Source organism: Lycium barbarum, chromosome 5, assembly GCF_019175385.1.
Source record: "Lycium barbarum isolate Lr01 chromosome 5, ASM1917538v2, whole genome shotgun sequence".
NCBI classification, from domain to species: Eukaryota; Viridiplantae; Streptophyta; class Magnoliopsida; order Solanales; family Solanaceae; genus Lycium; species Lycium barbarum.
The window spans coordinates 14,276,215-14,298,568 of record NC_083341.1 but is presented as its reverse complement, the minus strand read 5'-3'; the positions used below and the strand labels follow the sequence as shown (position 1 = coordinate 14,298,568).

General features: G+C 38.2%; 1 pseudogene; it reads left to right on the top strand.

The window, feature by feature from the left end:
* Positions 1 to 20,558: 20,558 nt before the first annotated feature.
* On the top strand, positions 20,559 to 21,485 carry LOC132640527 (AP-2 complex subunit mu-like; annotated as a pseudogene).
* The last annotated feature ends 869 nt before the right edge of the window (positions 21,486 to 22,354 follow it).

Sequence of the window (22,354 nt, the reverse complement as noted above, 5' to 3'; positions counted from 1 at the left end):
AGAGTTTAACCTTTGTACATTGATGGTGTAATTTTTTTCACTATCAAATTATTTCAAAGGTAATTATAAGTAATTATTCATAATAAGTAAAATTAATAGTAATAACTAGATAAATAAGACAAATAACCTTTTACAGTAGGTTTATTTACCCTAAAAAAAGTACAATTAAATTTGTTTGTGGTTTAAAGGATACGTGAATTGATTTGTTATAAATAAGGAATGAATAGCTAATAACAAGTAGAAAAATCAAGTAAATATGAAGTTCTAAAGCAGTAAATAAGCCTGGGCCGGAGCAGTCTCGGAGATTATCCTTTAATGAATATCTCCTCGGAGGAACTCTGAGCCTAGCTGAAATAAAAACTCAAAGTAACTAATCAATAAAAGAACAATTTTGTTTATTTAAATTGTATAAGCTGAATTTCTGAATGTAGTAAAAATGGTATTCGATGATCATTACATAGAGCTTTTGGCTCCTTTTATAGTTGCAATTCTCAGCATTGAGATGTAGTTTAATTCTAATAATGAGTAATAATAGACAATAAATACTACTTTAATTCTAAGGCGTAACGTTTGCTTCGAATCCGGGCTGGTCATGTAACGTCGATCCTCCATAAATGACCTGGGCCAACTAGACCGAAGAATTTCTCCGGGTTTATTCGGGATCTCTCGTCCCGACCAAACCAAACGACTAAGCCACGTGTTTTATTCCCATCATGTCACGTGTTGAGCTATATTTCGCTATGTATACAAGGTTAAATTGCAATGAGATTGTAAAAATGTATTACATTATCCATAATTATTCGAAGTTGATCTGAAAAGAAAAAGCCTATGAACATCGAAAAATAGACTATTTTGTTCAAAAAGATAGAATTGCAGACCGATCGAGAATTTGCATTCTAATCTATTACTCTTTATTTTGTTTTGTTGATTGTTTATTTTTATGTATTATAATTAATATTAGAGTAAAACATAAAATCGAAGAACTGAATGAGAATTACTACATCGTATATCTTGGGACCAAGCCTCGCGTGTAGCTCTTATATATGGTCAGCCTCCAAATTTTCATGAACTCATTTATTAGCAGTATTTTCGCAGATATTCTTATTAAAGTAGAATATGGTAGGGCGGTGGTAGATCCGTGCAGGAGCGGCTCAACAAATTTGATGTCCTAAAGTCAAATTTTAATATTAGGCCTTAATTTTTTTTTATTGTACGTAATAGTGTCATATAAAATGATGGAATAGATATGGACTTAGGCCAACCCTTATAATTATGGGAAAATCACATAATGATGGAGTCACATATAGATATAATTAGGGGGGAAAAAATAACCCAAGAGAAAATATAGTAGACGAATAAATCTTCGTTTTGAGACACCAATAGACTTAGATAGAAAATGGTTAACAAAACTTTGACCAATGATTAATTTTATTATATAGAAGAGAACACGTAAAATCATTTATACCAAAAGTAGTGGGTTCGTATAGTATTTTGTTGACAATAGACTTTATAATCATGCCTGTCGCAGTGGAATTACTTGGCGTTCTTCTAAAATAAAGATTCATATTGGAAATAAAAAGTAACAATGGGAATATTCAACCAGAGAATTATATACATTGTGGAGAAGAATAATTATACTAGTGGATATATATATATTGCTGATTTAATCATGTTAGAAGCAATAAAAAATCTTAGTTTCTAAGTTGACGTCCAATTGTGTTATACAGTCAAACCTCTCTATAATTGTCATTCGTTATAATGACATTTCACTATAACGGCCTGATTTTCTCTGGAACCGATTTTTCATGTTATATTTTACTTCTTTATAGTAGCATTCTGTCTATAACAACAATGACATCTATTATAGCGGTACACTCTTTGTAAAATTACCTCTCTATAATAGTCATACTCAAATAGCGTGTAATAATATTTTGTAGGAAATATATTATGTGACAACAAAAGTGTCGATGAAGAGTCTCAACCTACTGCTACTTGGAGATAGAAAAGTCATCTGTTAAGCACTTAGACAACCTTCAAGGGAGCTATTAAATTTCCTTTTGCTGAAAGTTTGGAGAAAATTCTTCGTCAGTTCAAGCATTATATCACTAAGAGACTAGAATTTATGAAACAGCCTACAAGTTTGGAGAAAATTCTTCGTTTATAACATAAAAAGTACAAAAGTTAATTGTTTGCGTACTTTTGTTTATAACAGCTAAATGAGATCTAAATATCGAATGCCAGTATACATGCATAATAGCACCTCACTATAACAGTCATGAAATTTCTGGACAAACGCTGCTACTATAGAGAGGTTTGACTGTAGTACCAAGTAGGGGGAATATCTTTAAGTGTTCGATTAATCTTTCTTTCTCTCCCGTGTAAGAAAATTTAACAATGGAAGTAACATAATAATACCATCATGTTGAGATATAATATAATTAAATAATTAAAATTATGTTCTTTTTAACAAATAAAACTTTTAGATGAGATAATCGGACCATTTAATATAATATTAGATTAAGCAGAGGGTCCTAAGTTTGAGTCTCACTTCTCACCATTATGAAAAATGGTTGTATTGTATTTGCTGGCCATGAAAAAAATCAGGCACGCACGTGAAAATGCGTGTTATACTAATTAAATTGTTAAAATTGTGCCCTATCTAACAACTTATATACGCTTTTAAATGAGATGATCACACATACAAAAACTATTGAATATAACTTGTCTAAATTCTGCTCATATGCACTGATTAATAAATGTATTAGTTATCTCATGTTATCTGCCTAATTTAGAATTGCCAACTACCATAACTATTTCTTAAATGATTTGATAATATAATTTTTTTATAAGGCAAAATCATTCAAGAACATACAGATAAATGATGGCGGTATCGCCGAATGGCCGTAAACTCCCCACATGGATATTGGCTTTAAAATGTTAAAATATCTGATTTTATTATTCCTGAATTCAGTAAAATAAAAGGAAAAAAAAATTAATACCCAAATTTTTACATCGTTGAGCGTCATATTCTTATGATGAATAAGTACGTAGTGGAAATCTAGGAATTAGGGTTTACCTTTTTTTCTTTTTCTTTTACTCGAATTATTGGCAGCAATATTTCTTGACTTTAATAATGAAATAGCAAATTGTAAGCTAAGGTTCCCTTTGATTTAATCCACTTTTATTTTCAAGGACAACTCACTACTATACAAATAGAAAAAGTTAACATTCTTTTTCAGTAATTCTCCTTATGTAGACTTGACTTCATTTTGTTTTCCCCACTGTGAAGACTTAGTCTGAAGCAATGAATGTTGTTATTTTCTCACCACATCGTACTGCTGCCTTGTATGTCATTATATACAATTAGGAATTATAATTTGATATGGACTATAGAGTTCCAATAACACTAGGATACAAAGTAATAGTAGCTAAAACTTATCCATGTTCGGGATGGACATGGTTTAATACTCCCCTTGCAAACTGAAGGTGGCGAGGACACATTCAGTTTGGAACGTAGAAATTCAAAGCGCGTCGCTGAAAGTGGCTTTGTCAAGACATTGGCCAATTGATCCTTAGACGACAAGAATTGCACCAGCAGATCCTTTTTAGCGACCCTATCTCGAACAAAGTGAAAATCTATTTCGACATGCTTTGTGCGAGCATGAAAAACTGGATTAATAGAAAGGTAGGCCGCATCAATGTTATCCCACATGATAGGAGCTTTAGGGAGGTGCACCCCAAGCTCATTTAGGATAGACTGTATCCAAGTTAGCTCAGTCGCAGCATCAGCGAGCGCCTTGTATTCCGACTCAGTGGGGGAGCGAGCCACTGTACGTTGTTTCTTCGAAGACCACGATACGAGAGCAGCACCAAGGAATATGGCATAGCCTCCAGTCGACTTACGATCATCTAGGGACCCTGCCCAATCCGAGTCAGTGAAAGCCTGTAGAAGCAGTGTGGAGGAGCGCGGAATGTGAAAAGAGAAATGTTGAGTGTGCTTCAAATAGCGTAGGATACGCTTAATAGCAGCCCATTGATTTACTATGGGATTATGCATGAATTGGCAAGCTTTGTTGACTACAAAGGCGATGTCAGGACGGGTGAGTGTGACATACTGTAAGGCTCCGACAATTTTTCAGTACAACGTGGCATCATGGAACAGGGGGCTATCACCGGCATGGAGCTTCGAATTCACTGTCATAGGTGTGGAAAGGGGTTTACAGTGCTGCATACTAGCATTTTTCAGAAGAGAGGTAATGTACTGCTCCTGAGAGAGTATAATGCCGGCAGATCCATGAGAGACTTGAATGCCAAGGAAAAACCTTAAGGGACCAAGGCCACGAATTGAAAATTCTGCACCAAGTTTGGAGATTATGCTTTCCATAAAGGATGAATTGTTTCCAGTGACAACAATATCATCTACATAGACCAAGATATAGGCCACTACACCATGAGCTCGATAAATAAACAATGATGTATCTGATTTTGAAGTAGTGAACCCAACAGTGAGGAGGAACTTAAGAAGGCATATGTACCATGCTCCAGGCGCCTATTTGAGACCATATAGGGATTTCTTAAGCTTGCAGACGTGATTCGGATACTGAGTATCGATGTATGAAACCGAAAGGTTGTGACATAAAGACTTGTTCTTGCAACGCACCATGGAGAAAGGCATTTTGCACATCTAATTGACGCAAAATCCAGTTGTGTGATGCTGCCAAGGCAAGAACAATACGAATAGTAGTCGGCTTAACAACAGGGCTAAATGTTTCAAAGTAGTCATGTCCCTCGAGTTGGTGAAATCCTTTTGCAACCAAGCGAGCTTTGTAGCGCTCTATTGCACCAGAAGAATTTCTTTTGATGCGAAATACCCACTTGCATCCAAGAATATTCATTTACGGATTATAAGGAACCAGTGACCATGTTTAATTTCGCAGTAATACATCCATTTCAGATGCCATAGCATCCCGCCATTCTTTATGTTTGGAAGCTTCAGTGAAACACGATGGCTCATATGTGAGAGGGGATAATGAATCCGAGGTAGTAGCCAAATTTGAGGACGGATGCATGTGCCTAAGTACCATCTTATGTGAACGTCGAGGAGGGACTATGAGCCTATTGGTATGGGTTGGATGAGGCAACGGAGCAGGGGAATGATCTGGGAACATATCATAGCTACTTAGGTTGACAACAAGAGGTAGGCCAGGGGAAGAGGTGTTGGGAATACCTTGGAGGGAAGTTGGTTCTGGAGTGGGAGCATGTGAATATGATGTAGGAGTAGATGATGAGGTCGGACTCGGAGTGTGATCGGGACTTAAAGAGGGCGGAGAAGAGTCTCCTAAATGAGTGGTAGGATGAATCGGTGGTGGTGAAGGTGATTGAACGAGATTAGGCAGCAATGGAGGAGGATCTCCATCGGAAGAGGATTGATGAATGACTCTTGATGGAGACATAAAGACTGGAAGAGAAGCCCAAGGCGCGGTAGATGGAGATTGATTATGTGCAGGGCCAAGGATGGATGGCTTAGCAAATGGAAAGTTATGTTCATCAAAGCGAACATGTCAGGCAACATAGACTAGTCCAGTGGATTTATCCAAACAGCGATACCTAATGTCACGCCCCAAAACCCACCCTAGACGTGACCGGCATCCGCCGTCATGAACAACATCGGAAGAACCTAAACAACACAATAATAATAATAATACTTGAACCCGCCAGGTTCAACATTCGCCTCCAGCAATTTATAAATTTAATGTAACAAATCATGAATACATGAACTAATTCAGCGGAAGTATTTATTATCATAAAAGTTAATCAAAACGTGACAACGCCCAAGAGTTAACAAAACTCCACAACTACCCATAAGAATTTATACTATGGAGCTTCTAGGATAAAGAGGTAATAGTTTGACTCATCGGGACGCAGCCCGGAAATCTAGAATAATAAGTGAAACAGGAAGTGTCCCACCAACAAGGATGTGGGCTCACCAAATCAACAACAGCAGCAAGTCCTCCTAAGCGTCGAGAGTATCACGACCCTGCTCTTCTCCGTTACCTAACATACCATCAAAAACAACAATGGTATGCCTGAGTACTTCGTACTCAGTGAGTGCCTCGGGGACAACAAGTACTATGAAAATAGAATACGTAATGCATAAAGAAATTAGTCTTGCCAGTCAGGTGAGAGCGATATAAGAACAGTTATCCAGTTTATGTATCTCAATAATAAACATCAAAACCCATTTATAAAGCCTCTTGTCAAGATACAATCTCAAATATGCCTTTTTAACCAATTAAGATAATCATCACCAATTCCATAAGAGAATAAGAATATCTCACATGCCAATACAGGCCCAAGAACCAATCATATCGAAGGGATAACCGTAGAGGTTCCCTAAACACTGCGCAATACACCGAAATATGGATTCACGGTGGCTACTCTTCCTCCCGAATAGCAAGGCCATTAATACACCCCAGGTAGCAAACCCGGAAGTGGCCACTCTTCCTCCCGAATGGCAAGGCAATTAATACACTAGGATCCATAGTGGCTACTCTTCCTCCCGAATAGCAAGGCAAACACAATAACAAAGTCCATGGCATAGAAGCCGATTCACAGTTTGTCTCAAAGTAGTCACACCATCAATAACATTAAAGTTCATTATGCCATATCGAAAGAATAAGTCATTCCAATCAAAGTTTTGAAACGTATAACTTCTTTATGAAAGATTTTCATGTCCCAATTCATCAATGAGAATGTCATCACCAACCTTAACCATCATTATTAAGCATCTCTCATAGAGAAAAAAAAAGCATTCATAATATCTTATACATATGTAGGGTTTGTTACAATCTAGGTTTAATGTGGGTTTGTCCCCTCACACACATTAACCATCATTTAGATATGAATTAGAGTTCAAGAAACATAAAAAGATTGCTTTTCCTTTCATTCATTAAGGAATCTTGAATAAAATTTATACTTCCAACAATAGTTTCAAAAAGTGATTTTAAAAGGGAGACATACCTTAATTTGTTAAACAAGATTTAACAATTCACTTTTCTATTGAAGAACACCCAAACCCTAGCTTGAATCACTTTGGAAGGAAATATGTTGCAAACCCTTAATTGCTCCAAAACTTGAATTAAATACTTGAATTTTGGAGAAGATTTCCTAAATCTTGATTTTTGAACCTTGAAATGGGTTTTCTTGAAAACCCTAGATCAGGAAGAATGATTTCTTGTTTAGATTATAAGGATGGGTATTAGAATTGAGTTGGAATAATTAGAATGAACTTACCTTGGTGTTCTTGATGTTGGAGGAGAGTAGGAGGTCGTTCTAGGGTTTGAAGGAATGAAAAATAATGAGTTGAACTGGTATGGATGAATATATACTGTCCTGTGAAATTGCAATTTACGACCTGAATAGTGCTGGTTGTATTTTTAGTTTACGGGTCGTAAACTGCAATACGGGCCGTATTTTGCAATACGGACTGCACTGCGTCTCTTTAGTAAAATGGCCATAACTCTTTGCACAGATGTCCGTTTGACCCCCGTAATATACCGTTGGAAAGGTATTTCAATGAGCTACAACTTCCATCAAGGAAGTTTTCCCAAATTCCAAATAAATTTTGAAATACGGGCCGTAAAGTAAAATACGGTCCGTATTTAACCATATGACCTCAAAATGTCAAATTCCAGAATGTTCAGAAATTCTTGGTTTCAGTTTACGGGCACTGTTCATGGGCGTAAATTGAAATATGACCACTGTTCATGGGCGTAAACCACCATCTTACAACTGAACAGAGAAATTCTAACTCCCACATTCTTTATCTGATTTTCTAAGTCTAGGATCATGATCAAAGTTTAAGTTAAAGGTACGGGGTGTTACATTATCCCCCCCTTAAGATCATTCGTCCTCGAATGAGGATAGTAAACATGAATTTTAACCACACAATCACCTTGCGAACGAATAGCTCAAAACTTAAATCATACCTGAAATAGGGAAAAAGTGAGGATATCTCTTCTTCATGTCCTCTTCCGCTTCCCACGTAGCTTCCTCAGTATTATGATTTCGCCACAACACTTTGACCGACGCAACATCCTTTGTTCTCAACCTTCTAACTTGGCGATCCAAAATCTGAACTGGTTCTTCTTCATAAGACAAGGATTCGTCAATCTCTACCTCTTCATAGCTCAATGCATGAGAGGGGTCAGGTTTATACAACCTCAACATCGAAATGTGAAACACCGGATGAACCATGGACATCTCAGCCGGTAATCTCAACTCATAAGCTACCTTCGCAACTCTTCTAGTAATCTCATAAGGACCAATGTAGCGAGGACTAAGCTTGCCCTTTCTGCCAAAACGCATTACCCCCTTCATAGGTGACACTTTCAAGAAAACCTTGTTACCAACAGCAAATTCCAACTCCCTACGCCTCATGTCCGTATAAGACTTTTGTCTACTCTGAGCGGTATTTAGTCGTTGCACAATAAGATTTAACTTTTCGATCGCCTCGTGAATTGAATAAGGACCCAGCAACTCTACTTCCGTTGGTTCGAACCAACCAATTGGAGACCGACAACGCCTCCCGTAAAGAGCCTCATAAGGAGCCATCTAAATACTAGCTTGATAGCTATTATTGTAAGCGAATTCCACCAAAGGTAGGTGTTCATCCCAACTTCCTCCAAAATAAATTGCACAAGCACGTAACATATCCCCCAAAGTTTGAATAGTTCTCTCTGCTTGCCCGTCAGTTTGAGGATGAAAGGCAGTGCTCAGTTTCACTCTAGTCCCCAAACCTTCTTGAAACGTCTGCCAGAAATGAGCAGTAAATTGCGTACCTCTGTCAGATATGATAGATGTCGGAACACCATGCAACCTAACAATCTCCTTCAAATATAACTTGGCATACTCTGCCGCGGCATATGACGTCTTTACAGGAAGAAAATGGGCAGACTTCGTAAGTCTATCTACGATCACCCAAATTGAATCATACTTGGCCCTTGTGCGAGGTAAACCTGCAACAAATTCCATATTTATCATCTCCCATTTCCATTGAGGAATCTCAATGTTCTGAGCCAAGCCACCAGGCCTTTGATGTTCAGCTTTCACCTGTTGACAGTTCAAACACTTAGCCACAAAGTTAGAAATATCAACCTTCATGCTCTTCCACCAATAGTGTTGTTTCAAATCTTTATACATCTTGGTTGATCCCGGATGAACCGAATACTTGGAACTTTGAGCTTCCATCATTAGTTCTTGTCGAAGACCATCAACATCGGGAACACACAATCGTCATTGCAATCGCAAAACACTATCGCCAGTCCCAACAGTAAATGAAGTGTACTCACCCCTTTCCACTCCATCTCTCAACTTTGCCAAAAGTTCATCATCATATTGCTTGAATTTAATCTTTTCTACAATATCAGACCGTGATGGAGTGATTCCCACTAATTCTCCATTTTCAGTTTCATCAAGCCTAACCCCAAGGCTGGCGAGTCTTCAAATCTCTTTCCCCATGGGCATGTCATGAGCACGCAAATCAGCCAACGTGCCCATGAATTTTCTACTCAAAGCATCAGCAACCACGTTAGCCTTGCCAGGATGATACAGAATATTCAAGTCGTAGTCTTTTAACAACTCCAACCACCTCATCTGCCTGAGGTTCAACTCTCGCTACTTGAAGATATATTGTAGACTCTTGTGATCAGTAAAAACATCACAATGCTCACCATACAGGTAATGACGCTAAATTTTCAAAGAAAATACCACAGCAGCCAACTCCAAGTCATGAGTCGGATAGTGCTTCTCATGCTTCTTCAACTGACGCGAAGCATAAGCAATCACTTTACCGTTCTGCATCAACACACAACCCAAACCAATTCTAGAAGCATCACAATACACCACATATCCACCAGACCCCGAAGGTAACGTCAAAATAGGAGCCGAAGTCAACCTTTCCTTAAGCTCTTGGAAACTCCTTTCACAAGATTCAGACCACTGAAACTTAGCAGTCTTCTGTGTCAATTTAGTTAGTGGAGAGGCTATTGACGAAAAACCTTCCACAAACTTTCGGTAATAACCTGCCAACCCCAAGAAACTACGAATTTCAGTCGCACTAGTGGGTCTAGGCCAATCCTTCACTGCTGCAATTTTCTGAGGGTCTACTTTAATGCCGTCCCCGGTCACCACATGGCCCAAGAAAGCCACAGAATCAAGCCAGAATTCACACTTAGAGAATTTTGCATACAACTCGTTCTCCTCAAGTGTTGTCAAAGTTATCCTCAAATGATTAGCATGATCCTCACGATTCTTAGAGTACACCAAAATGTCATCAATAAACACAATAATGAAGCGGTCTAGATACGGCTTAAACACACGGTTCATTAAATCCATGAATGCGGCAGGCGCATTAGTCAACCCAAAGGACATGACTAGAAACTCAAAGTGCCCATAACGAGTACGGAAAGCAGTTTTCGGGATATCCTCCTCCTTTATCTTCAATTGATGATATCCAGACCTCAGGTCAATCTTCGAAAAGAATTTAGCACCCTGAAGTTGGTCAAACAAATCATCTATCCTAGGCAAAGGGTACCTATTCTTAATGGTCACTTTATTAAGATGACGGTAGTCAACACACATTCTCAGGGAACCATCCTTCTTCCTAACAAACAAGACTGGAGCACCCCAAGGTGTGGAACTTGGTCGGATAAAACCCTTATCCAACAAGTCCTTCAATTGATCATTTAATTCCCTTAGCTCTGCTGGAGCCATACGATAAGGTGGAATAGAAATAGGTTGAGTGTCGGGAATAACATCAATTCCAAAATCAATAACTCTATCAGGAGGAATACCATGAAGGTCTTCAGGAAATACTTTGGGATAATCACTCACTATGGGAACAGATGCGAATTCGGGTACTACGACTTTTGTATCATTAACAACAACCAAATGGTAAATACACCCCTTAGTAATCATCTTATGAGCCTTAAGATAGGAAATAAATCTACCCTTTGGCTTGGCAATTTCACCCTCCCACACAATAACGGGCTCATTGGGAAAAGCGAAATGAATTAACTTATGGCGACAATCCACATAATTACATCAAAATCCGCCATCTCAAGTTCATACAAATCGACCACGGACTCACGGCCTTTAATCACAACAACACAATTTCTATACACTCTAGAAGCAATAACAGGAACACCCGTAGACGTATCAACAGTAAAGGGTTCTAACAAAGATTCGGGTTTCATACCCATATCAAGAGCAAAATAAGGAGTCACATAGGATAAATTTGAACCCGGATCAATCAATGAATAAGCATCATGAGTACAAATGGTAAGAATACCTGTAACCACTGCGTCAGAAGACTCAGCTGCCTCCCTACGAGTCAGCCCATAAAGTCGAGCTGTCCCTCCACCAGAAGCATTAGCAACTTCCTTTCCCTTGCCATTATTACAAGTATTCTGATAATTATTGGTACAATTACCAGTAGACGGATTTTTAGCAGATGCAGAAACAGGCGAATAATTCTTTTGATTATTCATAGCAGCCATCTGACGTAGCCACTTTCTGCAGTCCCTCTTAATGTGCCCCGGAATACCACAGTGATGACAGATACGACTCTCCCACACTGGCGGACGACTACTTCCCTGCAACAACCTACCAGTATTGTTATTATTTTTCTGGCCTTGTCTACCAGAAGGCACACTAGCATGGGAATAAGTACCAGAATGAGCAGGTGCATAATACCCTTTACTATGCCCTCCCTTATAATTATTACCACTAAAACCACCCGCTGATCGGGCCTTCTTGTGCTGATCTCGATCCACCCTCTCTTCATTTTTCCAACTTTCTTGTTGTTCAGCAAACCCAACCAGAGATGAGAAAGTGCAAGTAGGAGACATAGCAACAGCAGCACATGCAGACTTGATACGTGGTACCAAGCCTTTCACAAAACGAGTCAACTTATGCTTTTCAGTTGGAAGCATGTATAAAGCATACTTTGACAGACGTGTGAACTCCAAACTATACTCGCGAACTGACTTGTTACCCTGCTCCAGCTTTTCAAATTTCGTAGCCATAGCAATTCTTTCCTCATCAGACAAGAACCTTTCCATGAATGCCTCCTCAAATTCAGCCCACGTCGGAGCTAAAGCAGCGTCACCTCTCTCAGATTCCCATATCTCAAACCATACGTGAGCAACATCCTTCAACTGATACGAAGCAAGCCTCACAGCTTCTGAATCCTGGGCATTCATTGCCCTCAATGCCTTGAAGGTCTCATCTAAGAAGTGTTGGGGGTCGTCCAACTCTCGTAACCCAAAGAACTCTGGTGGCTTTAAGTCAAGGAACTACTTAAATCTGCCTCCACCATGAGGTCCCACACCTCCACGTTGTTGTTGAGCAGTAACCAATACAGTCAACATTTGAATAGTCATTTGCATAGTACCAATATCGGGTACACCCGCAACAGGGACAGCAGGAGCAGGCGGTGCTGAAGGTGGTGCTTGATTTCTAGCATCATTTCCATTACCAGCATTCGCGCCCCCCAGATTTCGCTTAACTTTCGCGGGACGTCCTCGTTTACCATTTTTGGATCGCGTCAACGTCATTTCTACAAGGCACGAATTAACGAGCGAATTAGAACAATCCTAAAAAGGACTTTAAGCTCTACAGCACAATCTAGAATCAGGAAGAATAGGAAACAACTATAAATGTCCTGGGAGTTTCTCAATCATGCAGGTGATCAGGCTGCACAAGGAAAACTCCACTAGACACAGCTCCACAGACACCAGCAATAATCCTTTTTTTAAACGTAGGCTCTGATACCAAACTTGTCACACCCCAAAACCCACCCTAGACGTGACCGGCATCCGACGTCATGAACAACATCGGAAGAACCTAAACAACACAATAATAATAATACTTGAACCCGCCAGGTTCAACATTCGCCTCCAGCAATTTATAAATTTATGTAACAAATCATGAATACATGAACTAATTCAGCGGAAGTCTTTATTATCATAAAAGTTAATCAAAACGTGACAACGCCCAAGAGTTAACAAAACTCCACAACTACCCACAAGAATTTATACTATGGAGCTTCTAGGATAAAGAGGTAATAGTTTGACTCATCGGGACGCAGCCCGGAAATCTAGAATAATAAGTGAAACAGGAAGTGTCCCACCAACAAGGATGTGGGCTCACCAAATCAACAACAGCAGCAAGTCCTCCTAAGCGTCGAGAGTATCACGACCCTGCTCTTCTCCGTTACCTAACATACCATCAAAAACAACAATGGTATGCCTGAGTACTTCGTACTCAGTGAGTGCCTCGGGGACAACAAGTACTATGAAAATAGAATACGTAATGCATAAAGAAATTAGTCTTGCCAGTCAGGTGAGAGCGATATAAGAACAGTTATCCAGTTTATGTATCTCAATAATAAACATCAAAACTCATTTATAAAGCCTCTTGTCAAGATACAATCTCAAATATGCCTTTTTAACCAATTAAGATAATCATCACCAATTCCATAAGAGAATAAGAATATCTCACATGCCAATACAGGCCCAAGAACCAATCATATCGAAGGGATAACCGTAGAGGTTCCCTAAACACTGCGCAATACACCGAAATATGGATTCACGGTGGCTACTCTTCCTCCCGAATAGCAAGGCCATTAATACACCCCAGGTAGCAAACCCGGAAGTGGCCACTCTTCCTCCCGAATGGCAAGGCAATTAATACACTAGGATCTATAGTGGCTACTCTTCCTCCCGAATAGCAAGGCAAACACAATAACAAAGTCCATGGCATAGAAGCCGATTCACAGTTTGTCTCAAAGTAGTCACACCATCAATAACATTAAAGTTCATTATGCCATATCGAAATAATAAGTCATTCCAATAAAAGTTTTGAAACGTATAACTTCTTTATGAAAGATTTCCATGTCCCAATTCATCAATGAGAATGTCATCACCAACCTTAACCATCATTATTAAGCATCTCTCATAGAGAAAAAAAAACATTCATAATATCTTATACATATATAGGGTTTGTTACAATTTAGGTTTAATGTGAGTTTGTCCCCTCACACACATTAACCATCATTTAGACATGAATTAGAGTTCAAGAAACATAAAAATATTGCTTTTCCTTTCATTCATTAAGGAATCTTGAATAAAATTTATACTTCCAACAATAGTTTCAAAAAGTGATTTTAAAAGGGAGACATACCTTAATTTGTTAAACAAGATTTAACAATTCACTTTTCTATTGAAGAACACCCAAACCCTAGCTTGAATCACTTTGGAAGGAAATATGTTGCAAACCCTTAATTGCTCCAAAACTTAAATTAAATACTTGAATTTTGGAGAAGATTTCCTAAATCTTGATTCTTGAACCTTGAAATGGGTTTTCTTGAAAACCCTAGATCAGGAAGAATGATTTCTTGTTTAGATTATAAGGATGGGTATTAGAATTGAGTTGGAATAATTAGAATGGACTTACCTTGGTGTTCTTGATGTTGGAGGAGAGTAGGAGGTCGTTCTAGGGTTTGAAGGAATGAAAAATAATGAGTTGAACTGGTATGGATGAATATATACTGTCCTGTGAAATTGCAATTTACGACCTGAATAGTGCTGGTCGTATTTTCAGTTTACGGGTCGTAAACTGCAATACGGGCCGTATTTTGCAATACGGACTGCAATGCGTCTCTTTAGTAAAATGGCCATAACTCTTTTTACAGATGTCCGTTTGACCCCCGTAATATACCGTTGGAAAGGTATTTCAATGCTCTACAACTTTCATCAAGGAAGTTTTCCCAAATTCCAAATACATTTTGAAATACGGTCCGTAAAGTAAAATACAGTTCGTATTTAACCATATGACCTCAAAATGTCAAATTCCAGAATGTTTAGAAATTCTTGGTTTTAGTTTACGGGCACTGTTCATGGGCGTAAATTGAAATATGACCACTGTTCATGGGCGTAAACCACCATCTTACAACTGAACAGAGAAATTCTAACTCCCACATTCTTTATCTGATTTTCTAAGTCTAGGATCATGATCAAAGTTTAAGTTAAAGGTACGGGGTGTTACATCAAACTTGTGTTTATTGTAGGGTCGGAGGTAAGGAAAACATAGCCAACTGAAGACCTTGAGAAAAGAATAGTGAGGTTTGGAATGATGGACTAGTTCATATGGCGAAAGACCACGAGTTGTAAATGAAGGAAGGCGATTAATAAGAAAAACGGTGGACTCAAGTGCGTATGGCCAAAAGCGGATGGGAATCGAACTATTGGCAAGAAGGCTGAGACCGGTTTCGACTACATGGCGATGCTTTCATTCAACTCTTCCTTGTTGCTCATGAGTATGAGAGCAGGAGAGACTCGATGAGCAATGTCAAGTTGATTAAGAACAGGTGATAAGGATTGGAATTCCCTGCCCCAGTCGGATTGTATTGCTTTAATTTTAGTATTAAATTGTCTTTCAACAAAGGTGCGAAACTGATTAAATATTGGCAACACATCAGATTTATGAGGAAGAGGAAACCCCCATGAATAACTCGTGTAATTATCAACAAATACTAGAAAATATCTGTGTCCATGAGAGGAAAGAATGGGCGCCGGACCCCAAACATCAACATATAACAATTGTAAAATGGAAAAACTTTTATTAATGATCAAAGGTAAAGATAATTTGTGCGACTTGCCGAGTTGACAAGCACTACAAATAGAATTAAAACTAGAACTAGTACAGGGCAATTTTTTTGTCCTAATAACTTGAGGGAGAATTCGTTGACGAGGATGTCCTAGGCGAAGGTGCCAGCAAGATGGAGATGCCTTGATAGTATAATGTGCTGAAGGTGAAGTAGACTTAGAAGTGGAAGATGACTCGAGAATGTAGAGTCCCCCATCACTCTTGCCTGAAAGTAGTGGTATCTTGGAAGCTCGATCCTTCACAACAAAATGGTAGGGATGAAATTCAAAGAAAACGTTATTATCACGAGCAAAAAGCTGGACGGAGAGCAAACGTTTAGTGATAGAGGGAACATGAAGAATATTATTTAGACAAAAATGTCGAAAGGGAGAGGGAAGAGTGGCATTACCAGTATGATGAATAGGGACGCTATTGCCATTACCAATATGAACTTGGCCCGGTCCTTTATAATTCTCAATCTGGTGAAACGTGGTGAGGTCAGGGGTGATATGGTGCGTCTCTCCGCTGTCAGGGAACCACTGCTGAGAGGCTACGTTTGGACTCGAATGTGATAGATAAGCTACTGGATTAGTATCTTGGTTGTAACGTTGGAAGCAATTTGGGGCAGTGTGGTTATTACCATTGCAAATTTGGAACTTTTGTCGCTGATCAGTGGATTGCTAAGGTTGACTACATGTGGAAAATTTTCTGGAATTGAAGCGACCACCTCTACCACCACGACCTCGATTGGACCTTCCACGACCTCGGTTAGTGTTGTTGTAGGAGCGATCAGGTTGTGCATTCTTGTGGGTCAAGTTTGCTGAGGGTTGTTAGGCTGAATCAGATTGTTGCGGAGTAGAAATTGAAAGGTTGGATTGTGATGATCCATTGATGACCCCATGATTTAGAAGGAGGCTATGCAATTCATCAAAAGTAACTGGTTGAGGTCGTGCCGATAACGTGGTGACAATATCTTTAAATTCTGAACACAAACCTTTGAATATGTAGATGTTCTGGACTGCTAGACATAACGGATGGCCAGTAACGGTCAATTCATCCGAAATCAATTTTGCCTTGTGTAGATATTGCGTGACAGTTAGATCCTCTTGCTTCAAGTTTTGAAGCTGCATATGAAGGCTCAGAATTCGAGTGTTGGAGGGAGAAGATAGCGCAACCTCAAGCGCGTCCCAAACTTCCTTCGAAGTATTTAGTCTAATGGCGATGGGAAGTGTCTCTTCAGATAGGGAGGATATGAGTAGGCTTAAGATCAATTGATCTTGCTGGATCCATGGTGCTTAGTCAGGATGAATAATTTTCGTAAAAGATCCGTCACCTGTAGCACTGGAAAATGAGACATGGGATGCTGGACAAGGGTGACTGCCATCGACAAATCCATGAAGATTTTGTCCACGAAGGAAAGGCAACAATTGTGTGCGCCAAAAAAGATAGTTTGTGGCAGTTACACTACTAAAAAAATAGGATTTTCCGACCTCAAAAAACCGACCTCAGTTGAGGTTAGAAAAAACCGACCTTATGAGGTCGGTAAAGTAGTAATATTTATTTTTCAATTTTTTTAAAAATAAACCGACCTTCTGAGGTTGGTAATATTGTACTAAAATTTGAAAAAATAATATACCGACTTCATTAGGTCGGAAATTTATTTGATACTAAGTATTATAATTATTTTGAATAAACCGACCTCGTGAGATCGGTATTCTTTTAAATTAAAAATAAAATAATTAAAATTACCCACATTATGAGGTCGGGTAATTTATTTAAAAATATTATAAATTATTTTTAATAAACCGACCTCATGAGGTCAGTATTATTTTAAGTTAAAAATAAAATAATTAAATATACCGACCTCACTACGTCGGTGTAACTAGTCAAATAAAATTAAAATCAGACCCAAACCCTTTTTTTTTTTTACCATTATTCTATCTTTTCCTTTCACCATTTCTCTCCCCCTTTCTCTCTTAACCCTAATAACGTCGTCACCATCATTCCTGCTGGTCACCGTCGCCGCCGTCCCTACCCAGTACCATCGTTGCTGTCGCCGTCCATGGCCAACCATTTGAGATATGCTTTCTTTGTTTTCATGGCTAAGAAATTTGCTAGGAGGACCAGTTGAAAAAAGCTTGTTTCAGATATATATAGCTTGTACCTCATAAGATTTATTATCCAAATACAAATGGGAGCTAGTGACTAAACACCTAATTTGTGTGAAGTAATTCAGAATACGAGAGTCAAAATAGGGTACTTTTGCTTATTTTGTTTATGTTTGGAGACTAGCTTTAGTCTGATTCATTTGTTTCAATATATATTGTTTTTTATTTGGTCCAATTTTGATTTATTTGCTTATACTAGATCACCTGTAGTGTTTTCTTCGAGAGGACGACTTAAAGAAGCCTATGTGGTGTTTGATAAAATGTCAGAACAGAGATACCGTCAAAAACATTAATGGTATCTTTGAGTCAAATTAATAATTACAAGTATTTCTTTATGTCAATTATATATCACTTTGAACATTAGTAGTTTGAGCAGTGTTAGTACCTTTTTTATGAGTTAGATTAGAGTCGTTTCACATGTTATTATTGCAGTGTTTTCTAGGAATAGATATATAGTAGGAACTAAGGAGCAGTAGGATTTGGAAGTCAAATTAAGATAGAGTGAACTTTTGGAAAATTTTGGTTGGCAAAATGGAGATAATGTAAAGGAATATAGGGAACTTATCCAAGCTTGAAGGTGCAGATACTTTATTTATTTTGTTGTGTATTATCTTCCATTCTTCACAAATTCTGTTGAAGTATATCTGAAAATTAAAATATTCAGGAAACTAATTACAAGATAATTACTCAGTGATCAATTACGAATTTTAGCCTTATCTCTGTTTACTTCTTTTGTGCTATGGGGTTATAAAGATTGATTCTTGATTGACACGCTTATTTTTTGTATTTGACATTTGTTAATTTGATATATAGTTGTGTTAAGAAAGGGGAAGTTGAGTTTAGGTGTTTCAAAATCCAAAGCTATGGCTTTTTCCTCCATATTTTGCTGCGTCAAGGGTTCAGAATGGTATGTTTACTAAATTCCTTCAAAGCTATTACCTTTATCACTGTATTGTTCCAATTAAGCTTTATGTTAAGTTGTTTTTACAAGTTGTGTACTAGACTGCTCTAGACACTGTTGCATTTGTTGGAATGATATATTGAACCGAAAGCCTCTAGTTTTATTTGAATAATTTCTTGTTGTGTAGCCTTCTTATTGTGTTGATTTGGGAAATACTGCTTATTGAAGCGCAGGAACCTCTTTCTCTTTTCCCCTTTACACTGAATTGATTTTCGATTTTGCATTTGAAATGAACCTTAAATGAAGAAGTGGGGATTCATATAGTTGAACTCGAACTTGGTTGGGACTAGTTGTACTAGTTGTTATTGATTTTTTATTTGAAATAATACAGAAAAAGGCAAGCGAAGAAGGAGGCAACATGGATGGTTTTTTCTCTGAAGGACTTGCACTCTGCTACAAATAATTTTAATTATGATAACAGGATTGAAGAAGGTGATTTTGGAAATGTTTATTGGGGCCAGTTCTGGATGGATCTCAGGTAATGAATTGCTATAATAGGCCAACAGTGAATGTCTTCTTGCTTATTGATTTAGGCAAAAACAAGTAGTATATGTTTTCTACTGGTTAATTGATTGGAGCAATTACATGAAACATTATGTAAAGTTGCTTGAACAATATTGATACACTTGAGTCTATTCTTATAGCTTTAATTTAAAGTCAAGGTTAGTTTCCCATACAAAGAGTTGGATCATGTTCATTCACTTGGATTTAGGGATCTCAGATGAAGCTTTTCAAGGTTTGAACAATAGATTTAAAATTATTTATCTTTTTGATTAACTTATTTTTTTTTTATAAGCTTCCTCTTTGATTTACTTAATAAAATCATTCATGAGGGATATCATGCAGTGACATAATAAAAATGAATTTTGAGTATAGCATTGATTTGTTTTTTTTCTTCACAATGCAACAAAATCCTGCAGCATGTAGATAAGCCAGTTCCAAATGCAACATTGCAAGTCATTGGTGCGGTCGGTTGGCGCAGGGAGGGTCTTGCTTTCCCGACTGCCATTAGGGAAGTTATTTTCCTCATTTTTAAGGAACTTGTTTTCTAAAGAAAGTGTTTTCCAAAACATCTTCACCAACCAAACATGGAAAATTGGAAAACATTTTCCATACCAAACACACCCTTAGTTCTTTCAAAGTCCAAATTTGATCTCCTCAAAAAGGAAAAAATTAGCATTATCTTTACTGGTCATTCATCTCCTCAATTTTTTCTCTCATCTCAAGCTAGAAGGCTGAAGCTGTGGTACTGATTCCTCATTTTATTCTAGTAGCAAATGCTGAACTTCCTTAAATCATTTTATGTCACACTAAATTAATGCTACTAACTGGGCCAGCTTGTGCTCACCACGACTAGTCCACTGGGTTCTTGCTATCTCCCACCAACACAGTTACTGGGTAACTTTGTCTACCAAGACTTAGATACGTGGGAAGAACCACCTCATGTTTATTTTACCTCTACGGAGATTTGAACCTTAGCTTCCATAGTTCATCCCAACTTCATTGACCAGAGTTTAAAGATTGTGTTTGGCTTTTAAGCTCAAAATATGTACACCACTTGATTTGGAGGAGGTTCAGATTATACCGATATTCATGGGCATACTTTTATATAATAGTGCCTGAAATTGTTAACCTGTGGTTATCTTCAGGTACCGCATTACTGAAGGAGTAAATCTTCCTTTCCGTGTATTATCAACTATCAAAGTATTAGGCCTACACGTATGGAAGTGAATGTTAAGGTTTGATATGGAATGAATTTTGATTTGAACCATCAGTCTGTGTTTATATGATTTACTGTTGCTAACTTTGACTGCTTTCAGGTTAAGAGTTTGTTTTGTGCAAAAATTTTTGCTCTTGGAGTAGTTATTAAAATTCCAGTGCCAAAGCAAACAGCAAAAACGAACTTCCAGGTGACATCAGAGAAAGCAAAGTACAATCTAGCCATTGACTGTTTGGTCTGGAAGTGAGTATTCATTTACTTAATCATGTAATGTACATTCTTTTGCATTAAAGCTAGCTTCTTCAAAAGCAGATCTTCAATATGGACAACTTGGTGCTGGATAAGAAAATTTTCGGGACAAACTGAGTCAACATTGAGTGCTGAGGTTGAGTTAATTTCGATAATCATAGAGAAGAAGTCCTTGACTCGGCGGCCAATTCAGATAGAATTTTAGATAAATGTTTTCCCTACGGAGAGACCTGATAACTGTGTTCGCTTAAGTTGACGGTTTTCTTTATCCCTTGTACGGATCTTTTGGAGGGCTTTTTGTGGGGTGGGGGGGGGGGGGGGTAAATTAATTTCAACGATGATATTCTTTCCTTGTTTTACAATGGTTTATTCTATTAGCGCTAGAGTTCATGACCAATTTTTTGTGCTTCGCAGGTTCCCATGTTTATAGCATCTAGTTTGCGTGTTGAGTTTCTTAAGGTATGTTTGCCAAACTTACAATTCAATAGTGGTCTCCTTTTGGTATGATATCTGCTTCATACGTCAGTTCTGTGCAGGTGTGGGAGAAGAGTGGCTACAACACAGTTGAGTGGGTTTGTTATATCACTAAAGCTGGTTCGTATGAGATAAGGTGCTAAGATGAAAGAACTACTTGAGTTGAGGTTGTCTTCGATTGATAGCCGGTGTAAAAATTAATCTTTTTGAGGGACGGAATCATACCAACACTTATGCACCGGATCCTGTCATAGCTTTAAATGTGCGTGGGCGAGAATAGTACTAGGATGGGTGACCCGCTGTTACACCTCAGAAAAATTCCCGTTGATGCACAGTGAATGGGCTAACGAAGAGCACAAAGTGTATGGTATTTCAGTAAGTAAATAATGACATTTGATGACCCTAAGTAAGATTTCAAGGACATCCGATGTTAGACGAGAAAGTTGCCAAGAGAAGGCAAGGCATACGATAGGTATCGGACGAGAATTATGAGTAGCAAGTTGATGACAGCTTAATGATGTTTTGGGGAAGATTTATAACGTCCCTTAGATTGTTAATGAAGTGCTAAACAAGTGTTAAGAAGGTTCCATAAGGATTGGAGATTAAATGAAGTAACGAGAACAAGTTCAGTGGACTAATGGGTTATATGGCTCATTATACGGACTGTATAATGTTATACGGACCGTATAATGGACCGCAGAACCATCACAGTAAAGATCGCTCACTGGTGGGATTATACAGTCAGTTATACAGACCGTATAAATTTATACGAACCGTATAATGGACTGTCTAATGGTCACAGAGATGAGTGGATGAAAGGTCCATTTCACGGTCACTTATACGGACCGTATAAGTTTATATGGACCGTATACGTGTCCGTATAATGTCCCGACAGATCAGATTTTTGGATTATTAAAAAGGGGACCAAGTTCATTATTTCATTTCCATATTTTACTCCTTCTCGCTAGAACTCTCTGGAAAATTTCTCCCATATAAATTCAAGAGATATTAGTGATCATCTACATCAAGTTAAGTGAATCAAGTGTAAGAAACCCATTAAAGTTCATCCAAAAC